Source organism: Salvelinus alpinus, chromosome 6 (genome assembly GCF_045679555.1).
Source record: "Salvelinus alpinus chromosome 6, SLU_Salpinus.1, whole genome shotgun sequence".
Classification (NCBI taxonomy): Eukaryota; Metazoa; Chordata; class Actinopteri; order Salmoniformes; family Salmonidae; genus Salvelinus; species Salvelinus alpinus.
In genome coordinates, this window is record NC_092091.1 from 64,007,643 (window position 1) to 64,034,688 (window position 27,046).

Sequence of the window (27,046 nt, forward strand, 5' to 3'; positions counted from 1 at the left end):
CGACACACACACACACACACACACAGTGGAGCGACACACACACACACACAGTGGAGCGACACATACACACACAGTGGAGCGACACACACACACACACACACAGTGGAGCGTCACACACACACACACACAGTGGAGCGACACACACACACAGTGGAGCGACACACACACACACAGTGGAGCGACACACACACACACACACAGTGGAGCGACACACACACACACACACAGTGGAGCGACACACACACACACACACACAGACACAGTGGAGCGACACACACACACACAGTGGAGCGACACACACACACAGTGGAGCGACACACACACACACACAGTGGAGCGACACACACACGCAGTGGAGCAACACACACACACACAGTGGAGCGACACACACACATAGTGGAGCGACACACACACACACACACACACACACACAGTGGAGCGACACACACGCGCAGTGGAGCAACACACACGCGCAGTGGAGGTGAGGTATGGCGTGTGGGGAGCCTGGAGGTGAGGATTGGCGTGTGGGGAGCCTGGAGGTGAGGCGTGGCGTGTGGGGAGCCTGGAGGTGAGGCGTGGCGTGTGGGGAGCCTGGAGGTGAGGCGTGGCGTGTGGGGAGCCTGGAGGTGAGGCGTGGCGTGTGGGGAGCCTGGAGGTGAGGCGTGGCGTGTGGGGAGCCTGGAGGTGAGGCGTGGCGTGTGGGGAGCCTGGAGGTGAGGCGTGGCGTGTGGGGAGCCTGGAGGTGAGGCGTGGCGTGTGGGGAGCCTGGAGGTGAGGCGTGGCGTGTGGGGAGCCTGGAGGTGAGGCGTGGCGTGTGGGGAGCCTGGAGGTGAGGCGTGGCGTGTGGGGAGCCTGGAGGTGAGGCGTGGCGTGTGGGGAGCCTGGAGGTGAGGCGTGGCGTGTGGGGAGCCTGGAGGTGAGGCGTGGCGTGTGGGGAGCCTGGAGGTGAGGCGTGGCGTGTGGGGAGCCTGGAGGTGAGGCGTGGCGTGTGGGGAGCCTGGAGGTGAGGCGTGGCGTGTGGGGAGCCTGGAGGTGAGGCGTGGCGTGTGGGGAGCCTGGAGGTGAGGCGTGGCGTGTGGGGAGCCTGGAGGTGAGGCGTGGCGTGTGGGGAGCCTGGAGGTGAGGTGTGGCGTGTGGGGAGCCTGGAGGTGAGGTGTGGCGTGTGGGGAGCCTGGAGGTGAGGTGTGGCGTGTGGGGAGCCAAATGATCCAGGAGTCGGACTCTGGGCAGCCCCATCCTGCCCCACTGCCCTCACTGGCGTCCAGACACAATCACACACACACACACACCTCATTACATCCCCATCACAGCAAGTAACTGGCAAAGACCGCTCACTGCCGAGGGTCAATGTTTCAACTCCAATTGAGCGTTCCTCTAATGTGTGTCAATATGGCCAGTGGCTGTAGGTACATGGATGGTCCACTGACATAATATGTCAATAAGTAGTGTCTTAAGAGCTGTATAGCATGTCTAATATTCTGTTACAGGTTTTTCATCAATGAGTTTGTATTGAAAAAGTGATTTATGAAATTGGGTTTTTAAATATTTTTAAGCAGGTCAAAATAAGACCTGACAAAAGCATTTTGCAACACTTTAATAGCACAAAAGCAGGCTTTCTGCAAGGGAGAACCAGGATGTTGTGTTCCAAACACCATCAAATTCAGGGACAGAGTGAGCGGGACTGAGCATTGTCGAGCCAACGGAAAGAGTACATATTTTATTTTTGTTTTTCGCACCAAACACACTTTCACACCTCCAGATCTCTATTCATTGTCGGTTCACAGACCACATTTTCATTTCACATCAAACCATATGGTTCCATCTAGCACAAGAGATTCGGCAAACTTCTGGAAGAAACGTATGTTTGAACCATATTTTACACATAAAAGTTGTTGCCAAACTATCTTTGTCCAACCAACCACGTAACTCCACAGTGAAACAACCAGTTTACAGTGGGCCTACATGTATCAGAGATGGCAACAACAACAAAGAAATCCATCATAATTTTAGACGCTGACATAATGCCGTCAAAGCCTAGTGCCTGGAAAGGGAGGTGTCCATTAATATTTTAGTGAGGTTCATAGGGAAAGACAATTGGCTGATGTTAGGAAGGGCAAAATAAATCTGCCGGTTGGAGTTGGACACGGGGAAAAACGATAGAGCCAGGTGTGTGTGTGTGTGTGTGTTTGTATTTGTGTGCGTGTGTGTGTGTGTGCGTTAATCCCTTTGAAGTACTCCGCACCTTCACCTTCTATAAAGAGAGGTGGAGAGAGAGAACATGTTTTAAAAAAAGGAAAATAAAATAGAAAACATACAAAGGGTCTGGGTGTGTGTGTGTGTGTGTGTGTGTGTGTGTGTGTGTGTGTGTGTGTGTGTGTGTGTGTGTGTGTGTGTGTGTGTGTGTGTGTGTGTGTGTGTGTGTGTGTGTGTGTGTGTGTGTGTGTGTGTGTGTGTGTGTGTGTATATGCTGGTGCATCATTACAGAGACACGCAGAGGGGTTTCCACTCTAATAATACACTGACTCTCTGTAGTGCTGTTCATTGCATCAGCAGCCATCGCCATCGGACTGGCAACAGAGCAATACATAAATGTGTTTCAGCAGGTGTATTGAGGAGTGTGTGTGTGTGGGGGGGGGGTTCACTGGGCCAGAATAACATCCCCACACACAGCTGCCTTTCATTAAGGTTCACATGCTGCTATCATAACAAATCGCCTCCCTCGAAGAGTGAGAGGAAGGGAGGGTGGGGGGACGGTGGGCGGGGATGTGACAGGGGGAGTTTTTGTGTGTGTGGGGGGAGGAAGTGTGTGTGTGTGTGTACTTGTGTGCGTATTAAATAAATGGGGGGGATTCACTAAATCACAAACATTCACCTTTCCCCTCTCCAATCTCTCCCTGTGATATGTTGTGATTGACAAAGTCACAGACAGACAGAGGAGCTGTCCCCCCTTTCCCTTTCCTCGTCCCACCACTCCACCACTTCACAAGTGCACTCAACTCAGTGAGCTGGGAGCTGCTCGGGAGCTTGGTTGGGGCTGGTGTGCACTGTGCACTGCTTGCCCGTGGCGGAAGGGAGCCCCTCCTCTCCCCCTCTCCTCTCCCCTCCTCCTCACCTCCGACCCTCCCCCGTTTCAGCATGGCTGGGCTGCAATGAGCCCTGCTCCAATGAAACACGCTGTTCCAGGCAGAGTGTGGTGCTCGGTGCTGCCGCTCCTCTCCTCTGCTGCACTGCTCACGCACCACACTTAACAAGCTGCTGGTGAATCAGCCTTGTGCATGCCCTTGGTGGCTATTCCCTTACTCCCTTCTCTTCTATACATCTGTCGCTCTACCTTGGCCTCGCTTCAGTTTTTCATGGTTGCTATACCATTCCCACAGTCTGTCTAAGGAGAGGAGGCATTCTCTAATACAGGCCTCTACGTCTCTCTGTTGCCCTATCGTTTGGAAAGCCTCTGAGGTGAAGTACTGGGTCTTTTGTTCAAACGGCATTGATCTGATAGCATTAATGAAGCTCACGCACATTTGACAGAATTAACACTTCAATATGTCACTGAAAAATGAATTAGAGGCTCTATTTACACAGAATGAACCATCTGGTGCACACAGGGAAGTAACGCCGACTCCTGAATAAGAATACACACTGTTGATGTGATCAGAATGACAAGTGGCAACCGTCTTTCAACCGGTCACACCTGGGCATGGATTTCGAGTGAGGATCACGCCGGCCAAACGGAACTTTATTAACATCATTATAGTAACAAATGATGCCTTCTCTCCTTCCAAAGTACCCCGCACAACCGCCACCAAAGGCCCTGTCATGAGGGTTTAAAAACAATCACTGGCTACGTATGAGTAACAAATGAAACCTCAGATCTCCAAAGTGAACCCATCAATCATCTGAGAGTTAATGTGAACTAATAAAATCAGATTTTTTGGACATGGGAGATCGACGTGCCCTAGTGCACCAAACTACGTCAGAAATTGATTACGACTGCACTTCAAATGAATTTGACCCGTCCACCCCACTCCACCCCACCCCACCTCACCCAGCTCCACCCCACTCCACCCCGCTCCACCCCACCTCACCCCGCTCCACCCCACCTCACCCCGCTCCACCCCACCTCACCCCACCCCGCTCCACCCCACCTCACCCCGCTCCACCCCACCTCACCCCACTCCACCTCACCCCACCCCACCTCACTTCACCCCACCCCACTCCACCCCACCTCACAGCTCTCCACCCCACCTCACCACCCTCCACCTCACCCCACTCCACTCCAGCCCGCTCCACCCCCACCCCACTCCACTCCAGCCCGCTCCACTTCACCCCACCTCACCTCACCCCACCTCACCCCACTCCACTCCGCTCCACCCCAACTCACAGCTCTCCACCCCACCCCACCTCACCACCCTCCACCCACCCGGGAACCATTTGTTTCGCAGCAATAGAAACATTCGTCTGAATTAGGCCTACCAGGGGCGGTTTCATAAAGATAATACCTTCTGCAAAGAAGGTGTGTCAAATACATCATGTTCCGAGCCTCACATCTAGACATAAATAATACACATTTATTTTCGTTTTTCACAAACTAACTTTTGCTTATTACTTTCAAAATATTGGTCTTAAAGGTTATTGTTTAGGGCGGAATTTAAATACAGCAATTTCCTCGCTAAAAGGCAATTAAATATCTTTCATTATGGTTCTTGATTACCTAGCCTAATCATACAGTTCCCCTTTGCAACAATTTCAGTTATATAATTGAAGGGTCACAGGATCAAATGACATCCAGCAGGCATCTAGAGGACGCATAGCAGTACTGTATGTGGATGCCAGTACCATACGTAATGTAGGCTGGGTGTAGACTACACTAAACCAAACAGATGCGCTTACACTGTACGACAACCCAGTTGTCTGCCCAACAACAGCCCTGTGCCTGCTCAGAAGACCGGTTGGCTCCCTGTGCCTGCTCAGATGACCGGCTGGCTACAAACCAAAGTATGGCCACACAGAAAGTAGGTTAGGTTATCAAAAAGAATATAAAACTTCCTCGCACAATGAAAGTGAGCACAATTATTTGAAAAAATAAAGCAAAAAATACCACAAAAGATGTACAATACCTGAGTGAAAATGAGAGACAGCTAGAAAAGAACAGAGCACATATCTGGCCTCTTTCTCTCTCCGAGAAACACACAAGACTGAAGTGTAGTAGTTGAACTGTGTATCAGATCTCTCTATGCAGTGCCATATTATAGCCTGGTTAAACTCCATACGGCCCAGTCCCTGTTTTAACAAAAGCCTATTTAGGAGGATCCAGGAATCTTTCGTCGGCCTCTATCTTCAGTCTCATTTTTCAGCCGCAATTACAGGACATGAAGATACCTCGGCTCTTTTAACCCACACTGGATGTCTGCATCATGTCCAGGCTGTTTAGAGGGCACTGGTCTGAACCTACTGGACTCAACCACTATCAATGGTTTATAAAATTAAAAAAAGAGAAATAAGAGTGTAATCTCATTTTACAATGTAAAAAAAAAGAAAAGAAGAAGAATTAAAACAAATGTTGTATGGAAAATACTAGTGTGTGTGTGTCCCTATTTCTACTGACTAAAGGTGGTGTGCTGATTGTGAGAACAAGATGCAACATAACCTTACGCACCTTGTCAATGAAATAATCTACAACTGTAAAGTGACCGTGTTGACCTTTAAGAAAAACTGAAAACAGTCCCTCTATGTACTGAAATAACTACAAAATGTTTGATAGCATTACACTTTTAAACGGGTGTTTCTGACGTTCAATAAAGTATATATTGACTGTCTAATAAATCATTGTTACAGGTCTGCTGTTTCTTTATTAACCAATATTCCCCTGAAACAATGTTTCACCCCATATCTTATAATAGCCTAACCTGGGGGTTACATTCAAATTGATGTGAATTACGGAACATTTTAATTCTGCTGTAGGCTAAAGGGACCTCCAGGCTCATTGCCTCCGGGGAAAAGAAGGACAAAGGGCAAAGAAGTGAGCCAAATCACACACTACACACTCTGCACCATATCCATCTAAGGGACAACGATATGATTCATAGTCCTTTTAAAAAAATAATTTGATCTGGATACTTTCAAATATTTTGGTATACCGGTAGCGTATTCTATTATATCGCATTGTTGGCATCCCGGTTGGATAAAGACTAGGGTCTATATTCAATCCGTAACGCCGAAGAGCCGCTTTATAGCGCAATTGACAATTAAAGGCAAAGGTAAACGCTGCATGTGTTAGCTCAATGTAAATTACTTTTATATTTATATCCGCAATCTGTAACGCTTCAGCGATACATATTGAATAGAGCCCTAAAACGACTTATACGGAGATAAATCTGTCAGGCTACAGCTTTAAGGAGCCAGTGAGGGGACGAAGCCAGTCCCTTATAATAAACCAACACACGCTTCGGATAACCAACACCGTATGCCCAGAAATGATGACAAACTGAAAGCTTTACAGTGTACTGTTATGTGTTTTGAAAGGTCCCATATAAACCGTAATGATACAGTGTATTAATAATACAGTGGAGCAACATATCATGTATTTGTCGCCTTTGTAGAGAAGGAAGAACACGATGTATTATTTTTTCCATTTTATACATTTGTCTGATTATCGACCTGTGCGCTTGTCGCCAAAGAGCACCTGATACAAACTAACACTGGCAGAAAAGTTAAAGGACTAAATACATCTACATGAACAACAACAATGGCACTCATAAATGGCAGCAATGTCTCCCAAATTTGCGAAATAGCAACAATGTCAGAGAGCTAAATATATATATATTTTTAATAACTGACATTTGTTGTGTGGATGGATTAAATATAACGTAAAATTACTGTAGGCCTTCAGCTGTACGCAATCAAAAAGCAATTTCAATATATTTTTGGTGCTTATTTTAAGCACGTGTGCACATGCCAGGTGAACTATTTTAATGTGTCCAACAATGCGTAATCGAATAAAATGCACATATGCCAGTTTATCCTGATCTTAAGTAGTTCAGAAGTTTCACAATACACAACAGACATATACGCTACGAACGGTACCTCAAAATATTAAATGGGATTTTTCTATGGCAGCTTTCATGTCAAGCGCTTATAAAAACACGAACGGCGCGTAATTTATCAACAACTCTCACAGGAAGCAAACACTAGCCAAACCAATATCCGGCTAACAAATGTGTTTATCATTTGGACAATATTACAATAAATGACAGTACAGTTTAGGGCCCTACCTGATGTGAAGTTGTCCGATTAGAATCCCATTGTTGTTCAGTATCGGTGTGTCAAAACTTCACCAAACGATGCTCCAACTTCTAGGGAATGCGTCGCTGTTTTCTGAATGGAATAGTCGGTGGTAAAACAAAGGTTCTGGCAAACACAACTCTCACTCCAGCTATTTCAAAACGATAGGATAGTCCCGTAGCTCAATGGAAATATAAAACATACCAATGTCGCCGACGTGGTGTTGACAGGTATTCACTGCCCTGGAACAACAGTGAAGACTGTCTGATCACTCAACAGTAGAGGACAGCGCAGTGAAAGAAGAAGAGGATTCGAGCATGAAGCGGTCCAGCAGTGAGAACCACACATGTGTAACTATTGAGGACCCTACCAACCACAGACGACACAAAACAGGGGGAGATCGAGTTACGATTGTAGTAGCCTATTTGCGCCGAGAGAACCACTGCCTCCGTAAACGTCAGTCTCCTTGACGTGACAAAACGACCGAAAGAAAGGCACTTTCTCACACTCTTCCGACCGCTAACGGTACAAGCAAGGTGGCAATTTTGTATTTTCAAAAGAACGGAGAGGTCTCCGGGTCTACATAGATATTGTTGTCCTGCGCGCGATGGAGCGTCTCCCCCTTCTCGCAGTCAGTCGATGTAAAGACCCAGTGTTCCCCCTGCTGCGTCCAATCAGTATGTATATCTAGCACTATATGGGTAATAATTTAAGGGTCACCCATGAGTTGCGTCGCGGTGTGATAAATGACTCCGCGACGGATATCGAAGCAGTTGAAGATGTCTGTGTTGGTACTGATTAGGCTACACACTCAGATAATGGATTTAGGGCTTCGATTTGGAGAGGATGGTATATAGGTACAGGCGCAGGGTTATTTGTTTAGTACAGAGCAGCTTGCAGCCTACATCAGTTGTTATGACATGTTAATACATACATCGTTATGTTGTTTTATTTTACGGTCACCTATTTGTATAAGTAGGTTGCCATAATTAGGCCTGCTTAGAGATGGCAGGGTAAAAATATTTGGAATTCCGTCAAACAAGCAGTACTGTACCATTTGGTGCCAGGTACAGTAATAACAAATTGTGTACTTTTCCCAGCAATATTACAAGATGAAACTGAGGACAAACGGAGCATTATATTTGAACATATATTGCAGCCAGCCACCCCACTAGAAAGTAAAAATAATGACTAGAATCTGACTTTTTTTTCTATTCCTGCCAACATGCAGATGCAGCCCATGGTTGCACATGTCCTTTTGCTTTGACTTTGATGTCAATGTTAATAGTCAAATGTCAGGAGGTCATGTCTGGCATGTCTTTCAGTTGACTGAAACTGAAAATATGCACATATTTTACAGCCTTTGACATACACTGAGTGCACAAAACATCAGGAACACCTGCTCTTTCCATGACAGAGATTCATCAGGTGAATCCAGGTGAAATCTATGATCCCTTATTGATGTCACTTGCTAAATCCACTTCAATCAGTGGAGATAACAGGGGAGGAGAGGTTAAAGAAGGATATTTAAGCCTTGAGACGTGGATTGTGTATATTCTGCCATTCAGAGGGTGAATGGGCAACACAAAGGATTTAAGGGCCTTTGAACGGAGTCTGGTAGTAGCTGCCAGGTGCACCGGTTTGTGTCAAGAACTGCAACGCTGCTGGGTTTTTCACACTCAACAGTTTCCCGTGTGTTTCAAGAATGGTCCACCGCCCAAAGGACATCCAGCCAACTTGACACAACTGTGGGAAGCATTGGAGTCAACACGGGCCTGCATCCCTGTGGAACGCTTTCGACACCTTGTAGAGTCAATGCCCCAATGGAGTGAGGCTGTTCTGACGACAACAGGGGGTGCAACTCAATATTAGGAAGGTGTTTCTAAAGTTTTGTACACTCGGTGTATAAGCCTGCAAATATTTAATAGAGACCAATATTTCTTGCAACTAACCAAACCAAACACACATCTTAAGATGAGCAAATATGTCATGGTCTAATCAGCATTGTTCTTTTACCCTCTCTCCACAATATAATGACCTGGGAAAGACTGGCAAAATATCAGACAGACCGTCCACCTGTTATACCTGTAATATAACTTCTGCCTCGACTATCTTTTTAACTGTAAAAATCAGTCAGACAAGCTCAGGGGCAGATTCATCATTTTAATAAGGGTCGAGTTAGAGTCGACACAGTTATGTTGCAACTGCTGTTTGGCTTTGCCACTGAGACCCACCTCTTAGTCCACACACCCGTGTCTGTCTTTTCCTGATTTGAAAACCATTTGACTGAATCTCATGAAACTAAAACCCCTGTTGAGACAGACCTACACCCAGACACACCACCTGTTACAAGCCAAGCAAAAGGGATGAACTTTTAACAAGCTTTGCCCTCGTTGCCCTCCTCTGATACCTCACCTCAGACTGAGTGCATGGCCGGTTGCCGGGCGGTTAACAAGTGGAGTAGATAGACGTACACAGCTCAATATCCCTACTCCCTTCCTGGTTGGGGTTGGGTGGAGTGAAGTGGACGCCGGTGGGAGGGTGGTACTGCCTTGCACCAAAACCAAACGAAGCATGCCATGTGTTTCTGGTTGCCATGGCGGCGTGGTGGAGAGCTAGTGCATGTGAGCGTGGTGCAGTGGTCATGACATGATTTGATTGTAACATCTCAACCTCTCTCACGTCTCCTTATACGAAACATGGTCTTGCCTTGAAAGGACCCATTTCAGGTTTAAAGGTTTAAACACTGGTTGGATTCAAAGTAATTGCCGGACTGAAAAGAGTCCCACCCTGCAGTGTCGAGGTGATAGGTTAAAAGACAGGACATTATTTAAATAAAAAAAATCTATAATTTGTAACAAAAAATTACAACTGGACATTATTCTGTCAAAAAATAACTATTTAGGGAAGCAAGGAATACAAGATGAAGCAGTGTAAGGATTGTACAATACAATATAGTCGTTAGCCCATACTCAAGTAATTATTTTTGCTATGAAATATAAAAGTGTTTTCTTTTTGTCTTTCTCTATGTATTATTAATTTAGCTGACACTAATCTGAGGGACAAACCCTAAAAAAGGACATGTCTTTGGAAAGCAGGGCATAATGGACATAGCGCTGCTACGGCTGTGTTGCCAACCATGGGGAGGACTGCGCCATAACAGTTAGCATTTTCACAGCAGGTCCACTCAATCTGAAACGTTTGAAGCTAGTTCAATGTTTTACACATTGATTGGGGATTTAATTGCAAATATCAATGCCCACTCTACCTTTGAAGTCCGTTTTTGTCTGTTTAATGACATACTGAATGAACAATGGAAGGAAACACTACAGCACGGTAATACAAATGCTAACTGCTATTGTGGAATAATTTCACAGCAAAACTAAAAACACCAGTAAAACTAGTGGAACTAACGTGGATAGAAAATAAATACTGCAGCACGTATCCCAAGATGCACATTAAGGAATTCATATGTAACGTTAATAATTTCAGAATTTTTATGTCAACTTTGTTTATTTTATTCTAGGTCAGCGCCAGTATTTCAATTATTGCTCAATTGCTCTGAGAAACCAAACAAATCATATTTAGTCTTTTCAGAGAGCACTCTATTCTCGACAAGTTACCACTTTTAAAAGCCATTATCCGTAACATTGTTCTCTCTCTGGTCTAAAACCTCCCAATTATGGATATCAATCAATCCGTACACTCCGATATCAATCATTCCGTACACTCTATTCAGAATAAAAGAACACGTCCATCCACTGATTTTAACAGCCTAATCAAAAAAAGTGCTGTGCAATGCCGGTAAATAGACATAGATGGGCTCTGGCTGAAAGGGGAGATAGATTGATAAATAAATAAGTGAAAAAGTAGATAAAAGAACCCCTGGTGTTTGAGATGCGGTCCAATCACACAGAAATCATTCATACCAACTGTGAGATAGAAGACACATCACCATCATCAAAGCACTTCATCTCTCTATCCCCCTCCCTCACCTTGTTCCTCCCTCACCTTGTCCCTCCCTCACCTTGTTCCTCCCTCACCTTGTTCCTCCCTCACTACCACGCAGACGCACGCACGCACACACACACACACACACCTGGGGGGACATTTCTGATTTTCCAACCAAAAGAATGCAGATTTATTCCCTGTTCTCCATCAACAGAAAATAAGAGAAGTCAAACTGACGAACAGACATGCGGACGGACAGAGAGACACACAGTGACATGTGGAAGTGACACGTGTGCCAACACTGATCCCAGAAGCTGTGCCTTTGGGGCTGCCCAGATCCAGGGATGGAGCAGAGCTGCCTACAGCTTGGCACACGACCTCTGGGGCCCCAGACAGGGGCAGAGACACAGCGAGAGGCACCAGCATGGCTACACGCCTGCCTGTCCTCCTGCTCAGAATGGAGTTAATGACCATAGGTCACAGGGCAAGGGCAAGGCCCTGTATTTGCAGGAAGGTAGATCAGATGCACTCAAATAAGTAGCCTAAGTATACACATACTGTTACGAACACATGACCAGACACATGTATAGTGTAGTAGGTAATGGTATACACAGCTAAATGCACAGGACACACACAGAATGACGATGCGTTTGTAGCTGTGAGGCAGTGAGTCTGCTCTGTAACCCCTCCTCCCGGAGCATCTTTCACATGACTGGTGAAGTGTTAGGACGAGTCAATGTCAACAGCCTGCCTGGTCTCTCTCTCTCTCTCTCTCCCTCTCTCTCTCTCTCTCTCTCTCTCTCACTCTCTCATTCTCTCACTCTCACTCTCTCACACTCACTCCCTATTTCTGTCCGTCTATCTCCGTCAACTCTCTCTTTTTCCCTCACCCTCAACCCTCCCTATCTATCTATCTCTCTCTCGCTGCAACCTGATCTCATAGTTTCACTTCGGGATTTGACGTAATTGGATGAACGTCGATTTTTGAGCCATTAATTCCATCTGGTAAAAGGGTTTATACAGAAACAACTGAAAGGGTTAAGTTTAGGTTTTAATTCAGAGTGGTTAAGTTTAGGGCTATGGTTTGGGAAAAGCATAAAACTAAAACATTTAAAAAAAATGCGCTGTTTCCATTTATGTAGTGTCATCAAATACTCTGCGTGCTTACAAGAGCATTGTGGACTGCTGTGGTGCAGCTGTCTAAGTTTGAGCCCAGTGGTGTCGCATCGTTGTTTTGGTGAGCGTATGGACGTCCTCAGGACCTTTTCAAACGTCCCAAATCAGCGTGCGTTTTTAGTGACCAGGCTGCTCTCTCACCCGCTCTCTCTCCACCGCACCTCTCTCTCTCTCCACCACTCTGTCCATCCCTCTGGGCTTCAGGGTCCCCTCATCTCCAGCCAACTCCCAACTAGGGCACACACACATGCACACGCACAACACACACGCATGCACAGGCACACACACACACACACACACACACGAACACAGTGCAAACCAGATGAGCATTTCACACGGCCCATGCACACACTAATGCAGCCCAGATGGAGTGCTGCACATACAGGATATACACTTTAACATGTACAGTACAGGATATACACTTTAACAAGTACAGTACAAAATATACACTTTAACATGTACAGTACAGGATATACACTAGATTATATATATTAGTACAGGACATACACTAGATTATATATATTAGTACAGGATATACACTATATTCTATATATTAGTACAGGATATACACTAGATTCTATATATTAGTACAGGATATACAATAGATTCTATATATTAGTACAGGATATATACTAGCTTCTATATATTAGTACAGGATATACACTAGATTCTATATATTAGTACAGGATATACACTAGATTCTATATATTAGTACAGGATATACACTAGATTCTATATATTAGTACAGGATATATACTAGCTTCTATATATTAGTACATAATATACACTAGATTCTATATATTAGTACAAGATATACACTAGATTCTATATATTAGTACAGGATATTCACTAGATTCTATATATTAGTACAGGATATACAATAGATTCTATATATTAGTACAGGATATACAATAGATTCTATATATTAGTACAGAATATACACTAGATTCTATATATTAGTACAGAATATACACTAGATTCTATATATTAGTACAGAATATACACTAGATTCTATATATTAGTACAGGTGCAGCACGTACAGTAGCATTACATGTTTGGACACACACATGACTTGACTAAAGATGGAGTAGAACAGTTCACCACATACAGAATGTGTTCATGTAGGACACAGCAGTATGTTGCCTTCCAGATAACACTGGAAACACATTTAGAGGTGTACTTTTCTGTACAAGTGTACTCAGAAAGTACACCTGACGGTCAACATAGTACCAATTTCACCATTGATATGATCCATACTACCTCTATGCTCTTTACTACACCTCCACACAAATAAGAAAAACAAGGAAATGGAAAATGTACACCGTCCATCAGCACGATAACCAATACTCTTGTATGTGCAACGGCCTTAACATAAGCAATGATACTAGATGCACTGTACTGTTGGTTTACTGTAGGACATTATAAACATTGATACTAGGTGGGCTGTACAGTTGGTTTACTGTAGGACATTATAAACATTGGTACTAGGTGTGCTGTGGCATGTCTCGAGAGAGGTTATCTACGGTGATGAATTCCTTCACTTTATTTCCCTCTAGCTCCATCACTTCAACAATAGGCCACCATATATTTCAGGCCTGACCTCATCTCTCCAGATATGTGCTGCTTGGTGCGAGAGTCTCTAGCTGTGTGCCATTTATAGGAAGGGAGAGAGGGAGGTGAGGGAACAAGGCCCAATGATTAATACTGTACCTCTCCCCCTCTCTCTCCCTCTCTCTCCCATTCTCTTCTTTTCTCTCTGGTACACTGTCTAGGTTACTGTGGTCCTCCCTGCCTCTCTCATTCTCTTCTTTTCTCTCTGGTACACTGTCTAGGTTACTGTGGTCCTCCCTCTTGTCTTTAGACCATTATTGATGGGAGATGAGACACGTCACCTCCTCTGTCCTACTCTGTGACCTCAGTAGGACAGAGGGAGACAGAGCTTCTATTTTCGTTCCCATTCAAAGGCTTTTCCTTTTTTCCACTACTCTGTCTTAGTTAAGTCTTCCGGTGTTGATTTCTTTCACCCAGGATACCAGGATCTCCTCCTTGACTTCACCCAGGGCAGCCTCCATAGAAAGAGACTGATGGAGGGGTATGGGTTAAATAAGTGGATTCAAGCTTTACATGTACTGTATAATGTATAGGGGATATACTAGACTTTTGAGATTGACTTTGAGATTGTAATGTTTCGCACGCACGCACGCACGCACACACACACACACACGCAGAATAATAAACTCATTCACTGCTTTTAATCTGACCTGTTGACCCCGTCTGTAAGAAAAAGGGGGTGAAGGGATAGAGGGGTGGAGAAACCAGTAGGCCTGACAATTATATGTCTGATCAATATTGTGCGTCACCGTTCTCATCCTTGGAAAACATCCATTTTGAATCAGCCTACGCTGTACTGCAGTATAATTGAGAGTAATGAGAGTATAATGTGAGTTCTCAGTAGGCCTCTGTGTAAAGTATGTGCTTGGGAAAATGATACACCAGGAGAGGCTATGTTGATTGTGTTAAATGGTCTGGGCTTCCATCCATCCTCTTCAAAGTGGTGATGACAGAGATCAGAGTCTGTATCTCTCCTGGAAACATCCTGGAAACATTTTGTGCCCGATGTGCTTCTCTACATAACGACAGTAACTAAGGACAGGAGTGTTTAGAACAGCATGGACGGACAGCTGCTTAAAGGGGAAGTCTGTGATTTAAAAAAAATAGCTGACACTTATTTAGATAGAACTGCTGATGGACTCGGGCTCAATGTAACCACTCTCATATCCATAAAACAAGCACATTCTGGGTTATGGTTGTTGAACTAAGTTGTATTCTCCAAGAATAAACAGCTATATACCCTTCATTTACATATCCACAAATGGATATACCAATCCCAGACTACAGCTTGAAACCAAAGTGATATAACTAAGCGGTGTTTAGAACTGCATGGCCAGTGAGCCTCTGAAACCAAAGTGTTAGTGATGATGCTAAACATCTTCACACATGATGGGAAACATGATGAACCCCTGAGCAGAAAGACTGTAAATAAACACTGGTCTGTAAAGAAAGAATCAAGCCAAAAACAAGTTGTGTGTGGTAAGAGAATCTTATCAATTTATAGCCTGGTCCCAGATCAGTTTGTGCTATTATTCCACTCCTTGCCACTCTTGTTTGGCATACGACAAGGTGTGGAATGATCGCACAAACAGGTCTGGTACCTGGACTACTCAATTTCCTCAAGAAACCAAAATCAAGCGTTTTTTTCAATCGTCTCGCAACTCGCAACTCGCAACTCTCAACTCGCAACTCGCAACTCTCAACTCTCAGCTCTCAGCTCTCAACTCTCAGCTCTCAACTCTCAACTCTCAACTCCCAGCTGCCAGCGAACATTTTAGTCATCAGTAATACAGTAACAGGTATTAAATCAAACGATTATAACCACATTTTAACGGAATGGGAACATTTCTCCTTCTTTCCTCCAGGAATAATGATGTTATTGGGTACTAATAACACATGTCAGTGATACTTAGGAGCCAACAGGCCTCCTCCAGGACCACCTAGTGGGGCCCTGACTGCCTGGGTGTGGGTGTGTGTGTGTGTGTGTGAGCATGTCTACCTACCAAGCAAGGAAACACCACATTTCATTCCTTTAAAAGGAAATGTATAACATTTCTGTTTTATTTTCCCCTTACTGAGGGTCGCTTTCTCAAATAAATGTGTCAAATAAGAACAGTGAGTGGTAAAAAAGCAGAGTGTTATTGTACACTTTGGGCATATTATGTTTGAAATTCCAGAACACAAACACCAGGATGTTGTAGTATAGTAACAGACGATAGAAGAACAGAATTCCATTAAAGACTATTGGCCCGAGTCCGACGTATCAAAAACGAGTAATAATTCAAATCGTATGGTTCTTGGCTGCATGAAAACAGATATGGAGTCACTTTTGAACACCGCTTAACAGCAGTTTAATCAATTGCAGGTATGCGCTCGAGGTGATGTCATTCATCTGTGGTTTGGGGAGGGAAACACTACGCCTGTTTTCTCTTGCTAATGCGCCAGGTTGAGTCTTAAACCATGTCCCTATGGTGGGGCTACACACACCCACCCACACACACACACACCCACACACACACACACACACACACACACACACACACACACACACACACACACACACACACACACACACACACACACACACACACACACACACACACACACACACACACACACACACACACACACACACACACACACACACACACACACACACACAGTGCTTATAGTGAGGCTAAACACACATAACCATACACAGATCAGATCCATTTACTGACTAAAAGCCCTGACTGTGTTTAGTGGCTGGCTAGCTAGAGGGTTTTTACCTGTTATTTTCTTAGACTCTAGACTCTGTAAAGCATACAGCTCTGCTCCCACAGACCTTTGACCCCTCTAGCTCAGTCTAGGCGCATGTCAGTGAGACCAACAGAGGGCGTCTTTCAATATCATTTTTTTTTTTTTCTGGCCGACCTCTCAACTACATGACATTCCTGGTCATGATTCACATGTGCTGTCACAGGCCAGCTATTTCACAGAGTCACACTGGCCTTGCTTGTCACGTTACTGTGAGACGTCAGAGAGTTGAACGCTTTAGGAGCCAAGTTACCCTTTAGAACAGTGGTCGCCAACCCGGTCGATCGCTCCTTTTTTAAAATCGTGTTGAGCTGTTGCCGGTAGGTGCACTTGATTCAAAAGTCCTGCGCACCGGGTAAGCAAAGTGTTCCCACGAGACAAACTCCGCCTACCCGGCTGACCGGCAAATCTGTGACTAAATCGAGTGCACCTACTGCGCTGCCCAATCGGATAGCTCAAATCACTGTGGCTACAGAGCTTCCATGACCCTGGCCACAGCCAAGTGTAATAGGCTCCTAGTCTGCGTAAGATTTAATGACTTTTAAAACCTTGACCACAGAGAGACTGTCAACGAATACAGCAAAGAGCTGCTGTTTTTATGAGTGAGTTCATGTTTAAGTTTATATTCAGCACTGGCACTGTTTTTATTCAACACTATTACAAAACGTGCTTCTCCGTACTTCCGCTCGGGCTGCAGCTGCAATGAATGAGTAGCCAAGTATCGATAGCCCTGCATTTTATTATTATTAGCAGCTCGTGTCGATTTTAGTATTAAGGAATATTTCACTTTCTCTGGTCATAGGAACAACATGAATTTGTGCATGAGCCAGATGTGGTGCAACTCCAGTTTCGCCATCAGGTGGAAGACGGTGTCCCCTCTCTCTGGTCATCAGTCTCACCGGAGGAAAGGAAGGAGAGAGCAGGGACCGTGAGAGGCGGTTGGGGAAAATAGTTTTGAACGGTCATCCAACTCAGAATTCCAAGACGGAAACTCGGGCATCTTTCTAGAGCTCCCGACTTTTAGACCTGAAGATCCCTGACGTCGTGATTTGACCTCGTTGACCATCAGATGCAGGTACCATCAGTCCAGTAAAATAAAAAAGCTAATGATTTCAATTCATGCTCAGTGCCTCACAAGTGCTAAACCAACAGGCCTACTGCCCAAACCTCATTCCTACAAAACTGTTTGTGTGAGGTGAATGTAAAACAATCTGAGCAGTAGATCTCAGCTTGCTTTTTGACTGCGAAAGTGATCTTGACTCAGAAAAGGTTGGTGACCACTGCTTAAGAAGAAGCCAAGACACAATTGTATTACCCCTTTAAAAGGTTTTCATCTCAAGGTTTTGATGAGACTGAAGTAAACACACATGGAACCCTACTCCCTATATATGAAATGTATATCAAACCATTTTGAAATGTTGACCCTGATGTCAGACATTGGCTCCTTTATTTATAGAAAGACCAATACAGTGCACTACTTTTCACCAGGGCCCATAGGGCTCTAGTCAAAAGTAGGGCACATTATAGGGAATAGGGTGCTATATAAGCACCCAATTGACTGCAGTACATCTACAGTATTTCGAGGCGTCCATTGGGACCTGACTAGTTCATCGCCAGAGCTTGATATGGGTAAATCTATCCCGGTCTATACATTGGTTTCTGAAAATTTTGACGCTTGTTGCGGTCACTGCTGGTGCTGTTTATTTGATTCGTGATAAATACATTTCAGAAAATGCTTTGGAAAGATAGGAGAGAGTGAAAGTGCAAGTGCAGCGCTTTTCCTGTTTTAAAATCACATGCCTATCTTTGTGAAACGCTGCAAGTTCACCACACCCTCCTCTCCCTGACATCATCAAACTCGGAGTACTAAATGCATATTTCATGAGATATAAAAAAAATCCCAGACAGTTTGGTACGGGGGCGACGGCACTGTTCTGTTTTTCCAAAACATATCAAATGTATGGATGGAGGGACTCTGAAACTAAGCCTGCTTACAAAGCGTTTTTACGGAACGGAACAAGTGATGAGAAACTCTGAAAGGGACCATTTGCAGTCCCCTGCATGAGTTAGCCTGCCTTCTCCCATAGTAATGTCTACATTAAAACAACACTGGCAGCTTAACTGTATTACTCTACCTCGCTCCCTCACACACACACACACACACACACACACACACACACACACACACACACACACACACACACACACACACACACACACACACACACACACACACACACACACACACACACACACACACACACACACACACACACACACACACACACACACACACACACACACACACACCTCTGAGTGTCTCAATAACATCACTGAGACTTGCTAGTCACAGCCAGCCTAGTATTACATTCCATATAGAGTTCATATATTTCAACACCTTGAGGAAATAAACGACTTTAGCATGTATAATGACATGTGTATGCAACATTAGCATCCATAGGGTAATCGTCCGAGGCGCCTTGAGTAATGAAGTAATCTCTTGGTCTGATTGGCCTTAACATGTGGAACCAATACACACTGTAAGCCTTCTGGGTCTTAGTTAGCATTAGCATCACCTATTAGAAAGGGAGGGTGTGATTAGCATGTAGCACTAGATGTTATCAGAATAGAGGGGCCTCAGGTGTGATAATGGTTGATATTTCCCTCAGACTGCTTTGGGGAACGGGGGGCCCTAGTTTTTCTGTTTTCTTGATGAGGGGGAGATATTTTGACGTGACACACGGAGACGGGAACTAAAGAGCTGAGTCAGCTGTATTGTGACCGCGGGTCCTGGGAGTCCCGCTCTAAAAGGTCACCTTTCAAACAGATCTCATCCATTTCCATAACTCTGTCAATCCCAATCACAATATTAGGCTGCTTTTGGGACCACTAACTGGGATAAAAAGAAGCATAAAGGAAAATCAAGAAAGATAATTCAATTATGCCGTTTTCATTCAGCCAAGCCTATGAATGGTCCTGTGTGGTTCAGTTGGTAAGAGCCTGGCGCGCTAGCAACACCAGGGCCGTGGGTTTGATTCCCGCTGGGGCCACCAGCACAAAATGGTACGCACTCACTGTTGTAGGTCGCTTTGAATGAAATCATACGCTAAATGGCATATATTATGATGAATCGTGACCTTTCAGCTGTCAATATGGAGTTGATAAGTCTGAAAATGATTCAAAAACATAGATACATATTCATGAGTGTGTATCTCTATTCATACTGTTCAGATGGATTCAGACAAAATATTATGCTGGTTATTGGCTGCTTAGGGAAAATGAGTCTACGATGATGAAATGATCCAGTCATGATATGTCTGTGGATTTTCTAAATAATGGACAACTGGACATTGAAATTGCACATCTTTCAAATTCATGGTTATCAACAGAAAATATATACTACCGTAATATCTGTTGTGGCTTGAGGCGGTACGTGCGATCATCCGTGTTGGACTTTCAAACAGCTGAATTATAATATGACCAAATATTATACGTGAGTAACTTAAAAGAAAGCATAGAAAGCCTATATGCTAGGAAGACATAATTATCATTATTAAAACCATCATACAGTTGTATCACATTACCTGTCACAATAATAGAGAATAGTCTACAGTGTGGCTGCCCACTGTGTCCCCCCAGAACAATGGTGTCTCAAGGGGGTGTTTCTGTGGCCAGGCGGCCCGAGTCTAAGTCTATGACAATGTCAACGGGCTTTACCACTGGCGCCAGGGAACAGCCCCCAACCCTGTCCTCTCCTCTATCCTCCCAGCTTTACTATAATAGTTTGGCCTTCGCATCCAACAACGCATTTAAAAGAGGTAAACAATCAATCATGACCAAAATCCTACTTCTGGGAGGCTGGGAGCCCTGAACAGCGGGGGGGATTTTCTGTGTTTTATGTTCGAAGCAATTAAAGGGAAAGATGTTATTTTTTTAAACAGTCAGCCATCTTAGAACAATAGAGTGTGGATCCCTTCCTAGTCTCCGTCTCCGTTCTGAGCCTGGTATTTTCAGGAAAGGGGTGGCACTGCAGAGGACACAGTTCACTTTAGTTTAACTCCAGGTTAAATGGTCAGGTATGTTCTCTGAAGGCATCTCCTCTCTGCAGTAGTGCTCCCAGTTATTGGACAAGACATTGTCTTGAGGACGGATTAACAAAGAGTTCATCGGTGACGAATAATCTATGCTAAGAGCAGTGAAAAATATGTCTTAGCATTTTTATTTTACAACTAATCCTGTCTGCAGTCAGACAGGCGAGGGGCAGAAAAAAAAGGTGAAATACTGTTGTAATCCCTTCAAGTACATGCATTTATCTGAAAAGACAGACAGGGATATACTGTAGCAAACCACAGAATTGTACAAATACGTACAAGTATTATTGTTTCATTCTTAACTATGAATGTATTAATAATATTCGTGGTAGTAGTAGTTGTAACCGTTGTGCGCTTGAGAGTCATACCACATTACCACAAAAACATCTACATTGTGTGCATTTGAGATCATTTGTCTTCTCTAAACGCATTAGGTGGCGAATGATTACATCTCAGACATGTTATGAGACATCTGTCTAAATCTGTAGTGACGTAATTGTATAATTGCCCATATGGAGCTCTTCCCTGGAACATGCTATTTAGAGTTGGCAGGAGGGATCAGCAAGCCTCTCGGACCACTCTCTAGCGGAGGGGAGAGGGACACATTAATATGAGGAGGTTTGAAAAATATTGTCCGCGCTAATCAAAAGACTGACATGCCAATGAAGTCCTTCTCGTCGTTGGAGAGAATGTCCTCCGCTGACTGCAGACGAGGCTCAGCGAAACATGTGAAACACTACAGAGAATATCACAAAAAGGCCTCAAATAAAAGCAAACCAAACTGACATGTTAATGTGTTTGGAGGGTTTCGATGAATCAGTCGAGGAGCCACATTTTTCCTACATTCTACGGTAAAAAGGCAAGACAAAGAGTTCAATGCATGAAGAGGAAACAAAACTCTTGTAAGAGAAACAATAAATACACAACCCAAACCAGGATATTGAACCACGACTTAGTGCACTAAACATCTTAGCGATATCGTACTTGACCTGCTGAACTCTCCCAAAATCTCCCCAGATCTCCTTCTCTCCAGGGATAGGGAGGCGCCCCCGCTGCACATTACCGATGTCGTGCGAGCGTATAGCCTAAAAGGTATCGGCGTCTCCTCCTGCATGCTGGGTAAAGTGGAACCAGACGTGGTTGGACACCTGCGTGGTGTACGGTGGCAGGTGTCCTACGGCCTCCCTCTAGCTCACAGTCCTGTAGTCATTTATCACCACTGTTATTTATGGAGCAGGACATGCTAGAGGAAATGACTGAACCTGACTCCCTTTCAAAGGCCCATCAAAGGACCTAGCTCTAACCTCCTGGCTCCCATGAAACATGCAATACCGATGCATCTACAGCGGTGTATATCACAAGACCTATAGGCTACACAAGGGGATGTCCGCTCACTGTTAGGCTGCTCCCCAATGTGATCTTTTAATAAAGCTTAGGTGATACAATAACGTTTTGACAGGTCACGAGACCCAACCTCCAGCTGTTTAACATGCCCAATATCCGTAGCCTCGTTTAAGGAGTATGAACATCCCATTTAGGTCAATAATAGCCTTGTATGGTACGACATAATAGTATGTATATACTGTATATTATGTTAATAATATGAGTGACTAACTCAAACTGAGGCTAAAAACTGAAGCTTATGAAGTAAGGAAATATTTGAATAGCGTTTTTTAAAATATTATCTGTTAGCTGACTTTCATGCTTTCTTGTGCTGAGCCAAATAATGTAATGTGACAACATTGTAAATGTAAATGACTCCGCCATTTGATAGTCATCTTCAGCTCCCAAAGCTCCCACCTACGGTGACAGTAAAAAAAAAAAAGTGCTTTCCAGATCCCCTCTGTCCCCCAGATGGAGAAAAGGCTTTAGTCAGATAGACTCACAGAGGGCGGTTAACCCTCTTCCTCCCCTGACAAACCATTAGTTCCAATTCACAAGAGAAAGAAATGTGGCTTTTTCAAGAGTTGACCCCTCCTGTAGATAATTATCTTTTATAAGCTTTTTTTCTTCTCTTTTTAAAAGTTTTATTTTCGCTGAAAGTTCCTCTCTCGTGAAGAAAGGGAGGAAGAACTGGGACCGGACACATCTACAATCGCAGAGTTCACGCTCTTTGTACATGTCACTCTCTATGGCAACCAATAGGAAAATGGATTCTTCTTTGGCATTGCTGAAAAGGGGTAGAAGAAGAAAAATGGCCACCGGCTAATCCTTCCTCATGAAAGGGGAGGAAACTCTCTCTTCTCTTACAGAGGGGTGGGGAGGGGGAGAGAGAAACAGAGAGAGAGACAGAAAATAGAGAGAGAGCCGGAGAGATTGAGAGAGACAGAGGGAAAGAGAGCGAGAAAGAAGGAGAGAAATGGAGAGAGAGAGAGAGAGAGAGAGGGGGAGAGAGAGGCAGAGAGAGGATAGAGAGAGGCAGGCAGACAGACAATGGCATTAGCATCAGAAACATTAGCTATAGTCCAGGGCCCTGTGACTCAGCAGGTGGTCTCCGGCTGAGGTTCCAGACTGCAGCGCTTGCCTTAATCCCCTTTTCCCCGTGTTCTCTCTCTCTCTCTACTAGCGTTCTGACCCCACGCTGCGATGAAGTTATCAGAGAATACAGCCTCCCTATCGCCCTGGCTGTGACCCGTCGGCATTCTTCTCTCCTTCGCACATCAAAACAACGCTTTCATCAACCGGTATTATCTGCGTGAAAGCCCAATAATATATACTCCAACTCTTGCCATTCAATCGCGTGAAAACATCATTTGAACCATGCCCCCTCTCTTTCCCCTCAACTGCCAGCACCCGACCCGGGCTCTCTTCTCTCTTTCTTTGCAGAGAAAGAAAGTCTTAACCCAAAAATATGTGTCGTTTCCAGAAGAGCCCTGTGAAGTGAAGACCGTTAAAAAAAAACGTCGGTCCGGGTCACAAATTGAGGAAGACGCGCTTCTGTGGCCAGTCAGAACAAATGACAGTAAATAAATACAGTATATAATCACAGTACATCAATAGTGATGAACTTAGACGCACTACTGGTGACTTTTAATGAATAGCCTATTCAAATCACTTCAGCCCAAAATATCGTGCATTCTAAAACTCCTCTTTCGTGAATGCAGACCCCGCCATTGTATCCGTTGCCCTACTTCGGTGAGATGCTGCTCTATTCATTGTCAAAATATTTTTGAAAGACAGAACGGAGGGGATATATTTTCAAAGTGATATGTGAGACAATGTTATTTCAAACACTTCTAGTACTCCGAAAAACTCTGCTTCACCCCCCCCCCCCCCCTCTGAATGGCGTGATGTGCACTATGCATCCACACCAAAGCGTCGGTGTGCATAGTAATATCGCAAGAAGGCACTGGCTTTGATTCGCCTGCTGCACACACGCTGATTGGCTAGCTGAGTTTGTCATAAGCATTTCATTAGGTCTCGGAGTGCTGGGCTTTTCTCAACAGGAAGTGACGTAAGCAGAGGGCGAAGCCATCCCGGGAGTCTCAGGGATTACGAGTTGCCATGTGAGTGTAGGCAGAAATATGGATTCTACAACGACACTGGATACTACCGGGCTTTTGAAATGCATGTATACATTTCTTCTCATTTATATTTTTCATAGCATGAATTGGAACGATCTACTTAATAATTATTCAAACATTGCATTGCATTTGATGTAAAGTGTCAAGGAATTACTTTGACAGGATTGAGTGAATCAAATCAAATCAAATAGAAACGTTCTTACCAGGGAGTCGGGATGCCGCGTAAATGGAAGTCATCTGACCAATCCGATCCTCTTCAAAATCGAAAGAACCAATGGGATTGATATATTTTTTTAAAGAGACAAATCCATTGGTCTCTTAGGAAAGCCCAGTATTGCTGCTTCGCTGTGTGTCTGGCGATCAGCTCTTCGTCCTCCATTAAAAAAAGAAGAGAACAAACATGAGTTGGTTTCTTTTTCAACAAATCACCAGGCCAGTCGTAGGACAAATGTTTGTCTACATGTACACACAAATTACTTACTATCTTATGGAAGTAGGCTATTAAGTACACATTCCCCTTAACCATAATAACCTGGAATAATGAGCGCAGGACAGTATTTAGTGTCAATAATGTGGGAAACAGGTACTTTCTGTTCAGAAAAATGAATGTGCAGACAGAACTGTGCTCCTTCACAGTATCCTTCACAGACATCGTTAGTGTGTATAGTGGTCATGTGAGAGTTACTGGACAGGATAGAACCTCCCTCCCCCTGATGAGGACACACTACAGGGAACAGATACAGCCCCCCACACAATTGTTTTTGATTAAGGATCAGATTTATGGTAGTATGTTGAAATAGTAAGTTACTTTTGGCCCAAAATGGTGTTCTATGAGGCAGACGAGGCCCTGGAATGCTACTTAGGAAGGAGGACACTGGGGAGCCATGGGGGGAGTACAGTATGAATATGTTCCCTATAGTGTGTCCTCATCGGAGGGAAGTCTATCCTCCCCAGTCTCCTCCTCACCAACTACATTCCAGGGCCTCGGCTTCCTCATAGAACGGCCATTTTGTGCCAAAAGGACAAGCTTTGAAAACCCCTTAATATATCCATATACTGTGCAACATACTGTACATCTGATCATTCATCAAAAAAACATCTCAGACAATTTCAACAAAACATTTCAGCAGCTGCGTTCTATCTGTGATGATTGTGCTGATTCCATTGATTATGATTTGTGAGGATTTCCCGATGGTGTCTAATGTGATGGTTATCTTGCTGACGGTAGTTTCTTCGGTGGTAAGAAAGGCAATGGATTTGGGGAACATTTACCATCCATTATATCTAAAGGGATAAAGAGAGACGGGGGAGAGAGATGAGACAGGGATTTATTTACATCAGTGTGCTTTTTTGGGCTCTTTTTAAGGAAGGCGAATACGAGGACAGTGGGAAAGGGGGAAGGGGGTTGAAGAGTGGTAGAGGGGGGGGGGGGGGTGCGGGGAGGTGAGGTAGGCTCAGTGGAACCGTTGGCACCCCATGGGGATGGGATTTGAGGTTCCATGGAGGTGGCAGGGGCGAAGGGGGCAGGAAGGGGATTTGGGGGCGTTAGGAGAGGGACCCCTGCTAGGCTGAGGAGAACAGGAGAGGCACTGCTCTCTGCCTGATAAGAGAGGAGAACGACGCCTCTATTAGCAATAACCCACTACACCTACAAGGCAGATAGCCAGAAAAAACAAAATGGCCGCTAAGAGCGTGCACTCTGTTTTTTTTTGGAGGGGGGGGTTGCATGCTGTTTGCAATGTGGGTGTTGATGTTTTATCGTTCAGTCATAAAGCAAAAATATCCCCTCTATATACACTGGTTTTGAGCCGTTGAACCACAGAAGAAAGAAAATTACCTCAGGGACCAATATACACTACGATAATAGATTATTTGATATAGAAACACATAGAGTACTGACTTCAAAATTACTGAAAATATTCTAACTTTTTAAAGTCTTATAAATCCTACTTAAATCAACAGTAAAGCAGCCATCTCAAGAACATGTCTAAAACGGTCTATTTGATAACGAACCCCTAGTGTCTATGTCCTTATATATGTGGCGATTATTCCTGGGTTTCTGGAAATAGCCCTCTCTCTTTACACTCAGTGTTTCTCATTTGGGAAATACAATACATTCTGACACACGGGGCGACCGGAGCGTACCGGAGCGCTGGGAACGCAGCTTCTTGATTTTCTGCCTGGAAGAGGTTTGCGGCCGTGAATCCTGCCATAAAAATGTGGATCACATCATAAAACGGATGGGATTCGCGGCCGGCCCGAGGTGTCGACATGGGAATGGAGGCACTGAGGAGAGGAGGCCATTTATGGAGGAGTACTAAAATAATGCACAGGGACGGGGATACACGGTGGAACACACTCTCGAGATGATAACCGCACCGCTGAGGAGCCTGGGAGATAAGAGTGGATACATACGAACACACACACACACACGCACAAACGCACACACACGCACACACACACACACGCACACACACACACACACACACACACACACACACACACACACACACACACACACACACACACACACACACACACACACACACACACACACACACACACACACACACACACACACACACACACACGCGCACGCCCACACACACACGCACA

General features: G+C 44.5%; 1 protein-coding gene across 11 annotated transcripts in view; it reads right to left on the reverse strand.

Annotated features, from left to right (window-relative positions):
• The window catches only part of tenm3 (teneurin transmembrane protein 3), a 462,931-nt gene that overhangs the window by 385,164 nt on the left and 50,721 nt on the right, over positions 1 to 27,046 (reverse strand). For 5 of the 11 annotated variants that reach the window (XM_071407381.1, XM_071407380.1, XM_071407379.1 and 2 more), the window contains exon 1: positions 7,272 to 7,901. The gene's annotated coding sequence lies outside the window, so the exon portion shown is untranslated. Of the gene's footprint in view, positions 1 to 7,271; positions 7,903 to 24,633; positions 24,804 to 27,046 lie in introns of those variants that run through there. The other 6 variants (XM_071407383.1, XM_071407382.1, XM_071407386.1 and 3 more) reach the window with 4 other exon arrangements.